This window comes from Mus caroli, unplaced genomic scaffold (genome assembly GCF_978045245.1).
Source record: "Mus caroli unplaced genomic scaffold, Mus_caroli_1 scaffold_13, whole genome shotgun sequence".
NCBI lineage: Eukaryota > Metazoa > Chordata > Mammalia > Rodentia > Muridae > Mus > Mus caroli.
This window is the reverse complement of record NW_028227268.1, coordinates 28,741,709-28,748,398: the sequence shown is the minus strand read 5'-3', so window position 1 is coordinate 28,748,398 and position 6,690 is coordinate 28,741,709. Positions and strand designations below refer to the sequence as shown.

Genomic DNA, 6,690 nt, shown 5'->3' with positions numbered 1-6,690 from the left:
GAAGTGCCTGTAAGCTATCAGACAAGCTATGACAAGCCCTCTTTGGAGGTGAAGGACCAGAGAAGTTCAAAGAGAAGACAGAAATTTACCACTAACTGCAATGATCATTACTAATTATAATGACAAACTCGCTCAGGAAACTTAGTCTCCTCCCACTCAAACAATGGATGTTTCTATAGCAACCCTGCTACCAGTTTTCCTTTTTAATTTTTAATGTAAGGGCAAACAATAAAGTAGATTACTGTTATCTAACAATATTCCTGGAGAAACATGAAAAAAAAGTCACTCTCCCCAGACAGGAAATCAACAACAGACTAAAGTATGGATACCACCAAAGTCCAATTTAGTGAACCAATGAAGTTTACTGGAGATAATTATAAAAATTTCTCCTATTTACAAGAGGAGAAATGACTCAGCAGCAGCCCCATCACCAAGCACACTTTAGCATGGGTGACAACTCATGAAAGCTGAAAATCTGGAGCCCACTGAATGGACTGCAGGTAGCTCAACAGGTCTCAACAGGAGAGTGTCTTTCCCAGTAGCTCATTTGGACTGAGTCCCTTTCAGCCAGTTCAGCTTACATACTCTTCAGCAGAGAGGGCCCAAGTGAAACTGGTCAGATTCAGGGACTTCCTGTTTTGAGTTGCTTATTTCCTGTCTTACTATCTCACCTCTCCTTAAACATCCTGTGTTGTTTCACTGAAAAAGTTGAATCTTTGACCTAAAACATGCCCTCGTTTCACTTCTGTTTTATAGCCTATGTCTTAAGAAGTTTCCTTCCAAGATGGAAGAAACTGCTATACAACAACTACAGTTCATTGGTTCAGGAAAAGACAAAGTTTTGCCAAGGTGATAATCTCACCATTGGATCAAGTCAACCATCCTAACAGTAAGCATAACAGAGAAGATGGCGAAGGGAGGATGGGAGTATATCCTTCCTGCCCGCTATGATGGGCACACTTTTTTTTTATGAGAGGCATTGTTGTCCCCATTTTACAAGTGATGAGAGAGATTCTCAGCATGTTCATCTACCGGTATCACCCAGATATCAGGACTCAACATTTAAATACTCTGAGCTGGTCGGTGCCCTCACTCCACACTGTGATGTCATCCAGTAAGAATGATTTAAAAAAAAAAAAGTAAGCTACTTAGTCAGGGTTTTATTGCTACAACAAAAAGAAAGTTGGGGAGGAAAAGGGCTTATTTGGCAACTTACACTTCCAGGTTATAGTTCATCATTGGAGGAAGACAGGACAGAAACTCAAGCAGGACTGGAACCTGGAGGCAGGAGCTGATCCTGAGGCAATGGAGAGAGCTGCTTACTGGCTTCCTCCCCTGGCTTGCTCAGCTTGATTTCTTATAGAACCCAAGACTACCAGCCCAAGGATGGCACCACCCACTATGATCTGGGTCCTCCCTCACCGATCACTAATTGAGGAAATACCCTACAGTTGGATCTCATGGAGGCATTTCCTCAACTGAGGCTCCTTCCTCTCTGGTGACTCTAGCTTGTGTCAAGTTGACCTACAAAACCAGCTGATACATAAGCCAAACTATCGGGGCTCCATAAAGACCTCACTCATCACTGTACTAAGGTACAGAGTCTCCCAGTACTCCCTGCTCTGGAGGCCTGGAAGGTTTAGAGAATGGAGAAAGGTCCCAGAGAATTGTATTCACACCTGGAGAGGTGAATCCCAGTCCCTAGTATCATCCACCCCCGCAGCCCCTCAGCAGATTACACCTGCCAGCTCCTTGGGCAAAGAACTCTGCCACAGAATGGGAAGATCAAGAATGTTATTCTTCTGCCTCCATCGCGCTCGCTCTCCCAATGGCATGGCTCTGCTCAACTCAGCAGCCTCTTGAGCTATCTGGAGCCTGGGAGCCTCTTTAGTGCGGAAAGTCGGGCCCCAGGCGGCGGGCGAGCAGAACCTCTGGATGGACCCTTCCCTCCTCAGAAGCTTTGCTAATTTGCAGAAGCTGGGCAATTCTCCTCATTAACATCTGTCTGTCAGCATAGTCCTGCGATGTTTCACTGTGATGGAAGGGACTCAGCTCCGGATTCTGTATAGAAAAAACACCTGGATCCCAGTCTTTCAATGACTTCAAGACAACCAGAAGTGCCTGCTCTTGCTCCCAGTGGGCCTCTAGGCAAGATGTCCCTGCCCATCGGGATGTACCGCCGAGCATTCAGCTAGGATGATTCCCTAAAGGACTCTGCGACCATGACTCCTCCTCCATCGGACATGGACAGCATCCCCTGGAAGTCAGTGATTCCAGAGAGCAAGTATCAGCATCTTGACAGGACAGAGGAAGGAGCAGTCCGTGTCTCTTCCCTTGCTGGGACTCTATCACCAGCCACTGACAGTTCAGACAAGGCCCCTGTGGTGAAGGCTAAAGCTACCCATGTCATCATGAGTTCCCTGACCACAAAACAGACCCAAGAGAGCATCCAGAGTTTTGAACAACAGGCAGGACTGAGAGATGCTGGCTTACATGCCCCATAAGGGTTTCCACTGAGGAGACTGAGTCCCTTCGAGTGGCAGAAGCACTTCATAAACTAAAGCTGCAGAGTGGAGAGACAACAAGAGAAGAGAAGCAGCCTGCATCAGCCCAGTCCACCCCAAGCAGCACCGGTCACTTGTCCCCGAAGCAGAAGTCCAGAGGCTGGTTCCCATCTGGCTCCTCCACAGCCTTACCTGCTCTGAATCATCATACCATGGATCCTGGGAGTGGAAATGATAGGAACTCAGCAGACAAATGGAGCCTCTTTGGACCACGACCCCTGCAGAAATCTGATTCTGGTTTTGCCATTCAGGCTGACAAAGGTGCCCCCAAACCCTCCCTTGTGGAGGTGATGTATGCCCAGGCCACAAGACTAGGTGAGAATCCAGCAACCTTAAAGATGCCAAAGATGGATGTCCCAGTGGTAGAAGGAAAGAAAACAGCTGCTTCGAACCCATAATCTCAAATCCCGTGACCTGAATGTGCTCACACCCACTGGCTTCTAGAGTGCTTTTTGTCCAGGGTCTGTAACTTTCTGGGCTCTGACATAGGAGTGATGTGGCTAACTGAGGCCTGAGTGAGTGTGCAGATTTTCCTTGGGTGAGTGAGGAAAACCATTTTGCACTGCTTTCAGGTTGGTGGAAAATGTCAGTGGTGTAGAGTCAAGGACCTCACTATTTTTTTTTAATCATTTATCCTAGAGAAGGACTCTGATCCTTGCTTTCCTAGGTAAATTATGTTGGAGTGCTTCCAATACTAAGGCCTCTTGATTCTTTTCCCTTGATCACTATGAGCACTGACAAATCATGATAGAGGTGCCCACCAACCAGTTTGCACAGCGGAGGCCTCCTGACATGCATTAGCCTGGACTTCTCTGAGAGGTGGGCACAGCTCATGGCTACACTTGGCAGGATCCTGGCTTTCTAAGCCGAACCACAGGTTGTTCTCCCCCCCACCCCCTTTCTCTCTCTCTCTCTTTCTCTCTCTCTCTCTCTCTCTCTCTCTCTCTCTCTCTCTCTCTCTCTCTCTCTTTCTTTCTTCCTTTCTTTCAAGACAGGGCTTCTATGTGTAGCCCTGACTGTCTTGGAAATAGCTCTGAAGACCAGGCTGGCCTTAGACTTACGGAGATCCACCTGCCTGCCTCCTGAGTGCTGGGATTAAAGGGGGACACCACCACCACCCAGCTCAGCTTCTTTCTCTTGGTTAGTCCAGCACACCACTCTACTCTCTTGGGCCCATATCTGCTGGGTCGCAGGACAAACACTAGGTCTTGTACAGCCTCTTTTCTCTTTCGCACCTTAGCATGAAATTAATTTAACTTCTAACCAGTATGATGCCGGTTTCATACTGGCAAATGGTTCCCCACTCCAATTCCATTACTGAAGCTTAAACCCAGACAGGGACTTGCTCATTCTAGGCAAGTGCTCTACCACTAAGCATTATCCCTAGTTCCTAGATATTATGCTTTTTTTTTAGTTGTGTGTATTTTGAGACAGCATCTCACTTTGTAGCCATGGCTAGCCTGGAACTCACTCAATCAGTAGATGCCCAGAGAAGATATGCCTGCCTCTGTCTCCCAGTGTTGAGATTGAAGGTGTAAACAACTACACCCAGCTTAAGCTTTTGTTAAAGAAGACGATAGGTACAACTGGATTATAGTCTTCAGGTTCACATGAACTTGGCGCCACTGTATTCTGATAACATTGAGACCATTTTCCACCAAGTTAGCCTCAACTGTTCAGTAACACATCCTACCTACCGAGGAAAGGAGGCAAGGAGGTGCCCTTTTGTGGCTCCTCCTTGTTCAGAGGTCCTTTGGTCTTGAACACTCACATACGATTGCTCAATCATTTTAGATAGTAGTCTGTTTACATGATGAGCTATCCTCATAGAGAAGCCCTGGAGTCTAAGATTGTTGTAAAAATTAATTTGTGTTATCTTATATTGAAAAATAAAAACCTTTAGTATTTTCTAAGAAAAGAAAAGAATGTTATTCTTCAGAGGCCTGTGGCTGAGCTAGGCTGGCACATAGGGCTCCAATCTGGACAGTTGCACCTGCTACGAGTCCAAGATGCCTCTGGCGCGCCCTGCCTGTTTTGACAATTTTCTCTTTAATTGCCAGCCCATGCTTCCCACTTCTCTATGGAGCTGACTCATCTTTGCAAACCAGATAGCTAGCATTTTATGGTCCCCTGGCTCCTCACATCCTGAGAATTTTCTCAAGTACTGTCTCACAGGGGAAAGCTTAAGCCTGAATCAGTTGCCTTTGACCTCAGTTTATTGTCTGATGTCTTTCTGTGCACCAGCAGGGACAGAGGCTTTGTGACAGACCCATGGTTCTCAATCCAGAGGAAAGGCTGAAATGTCCACCATTCACCACAGGGTGAACTTGCTGAAGAAACCGAGAGTCCTCAGTCTCAGCCAATGGCCCTGGCCCATTTAGCCTCATTTTGTTTCAGCATTGTGCTGGCAGCACTGGCTGCAGAAGGATTGTGGAGGACAGTAGAGAGGACAGGTTGGGGTATTTAAAGATGATCAAACAAATAAAAAGAAATCTGTGGTTAAGGGGGAAATGATAAAGCAATCCAATATGATTGTAATCCCTCATCTGCACAGTCCTTAGAGCTTTTCATCCAGACGCAGCCCCTCATAGCCACTGAAACCCTCTATCTTGTCTGCGATTCTTGTGTTGGGGTGGGGAGATGCACGCTCTGTTCTGCTGAAAGGTATTTTAATCACCTGACACTGGTAATACTGGTGTTGCCATCTGGGGGTCTTGAAATAGGTTCACTCTTCTGCCTAAATTAAATAATTAAAAGTCAGGAAATTTGCAGCTACAGCACTCAATGTTTATTAACAGATGAAGTGCACAGTGTACACGGTACACAGAGAAACATACCACCAGCAAGGAGATGGGATCCCAAGCCAGAGTCTGTGTTCCTTCTGGAGGGGGCTGAGCTTCTGTTTAGGATGTGGGAGAGATATCCATTTCCTCCCTCTGGCAAAAAAGTGGGCTTGCAAGAAACTCAAAAGCCCTTCCCGGAAGTTCCTGCTCTGGGGAAATCACGCAGTTTTTTTAGGGATGGGAGAAAACCTGGAAATCTGCCATTTTTTTTTTCAAATAAAAGTATATTCATTTATCTAGGGCCTCTTACCTAATGATCTCCCTAGTAGGAAGCCTCTGAAGTCCTGTGGTCCATCACCACGAGACCCCTCAACTGCCCAAGTTCCACATACTCTTGACCCTACAGAGATGGGGAAGGCTGATTCTTCTCTTCCCAGGGTAATATGAGAGAACTGAACTCCCAAGAAGAGGGTTATTGTGTCCACCCTTCACTAAGGGACCCCAAACAAATTCCCCTCTGAATCTGGATTGGATGATAATCCATACCACACCCAACTATGTCTGTGTTCATAACCAACTGGTATCTCAAGACAGTACAGGTTTCTACTTCAAGGGGAATTCTATACCATGCCAAGAGTATGTCCAAGGGTAGAAAATAGCTCCATTCCTCACTACAAAGGCTATACTTTGGTTTTTTTCAACTCCAACTGTTGTCTTCAAAGTATTCTTCTAAAATCTCCCAACAAGTCTACAAAATCACCAGGCAAGTAGAACACCATAGACAGGCTCCTTTGATCTAATGGTCTCACTTGAGCAAGTGGACTAAGTTCCTCCTACAAAACCATACTGTGCTTAAATATAGTTATGTACACAGTAATGGCATTGTGTTTATGACTATATAAAGAAAAACTTAGAGACATCAGGTGATGAGAGGCAGTTTCAGAGTCAAATCCAGTGATGCCAATATAGTCAAGTGGGACACTTGGGGAAGATTGTCATCAGGTGGTGTTTGGTGGGGGGGAACAGCTCATTGCTAACAGTTATATAACCAATGGGGTGAATAATGAGAAGATGCTAGAAGTAATCTGCTCACTGAACCACCTGGAAGAGACCCAGCAACCTAAAGTAAAGTGTCACATAGTATGGCAAGGGCCAGCTGATCCCCTAGATGACCATGGATGTGAGGATGAAGCATGCTTGCTCACACTGAACTAACTCAAAGGCACCCCTCCTTTCATCTCTGCTCTCAGTCTTGAGCTTTGCCTTCCAACTGCCCAGACAGAAGGGGGGGCTGGGCAAAAACTGGGGTAGGAGCATTTGGGAACAGTTGTCTGCCCCCAGAG

The 6,690-nt window shown here is 46.2% G+C and overlaps 1 pseudogene; it reads left to right on the top strand.

Annotated features, from left to right (window-relative positions):
• Positions 1-2,096: 2,096 nt before the first annotated feature.
• On the top strand, positions 2,097-3,008 carry LOC110306264 (putative monooxygenase p33MONOX pseudogene; annotated as a pseudogene).
• The last annotated feature ends 3,682 nt before the right edge of the window (positions 3,009-6,690 follow it).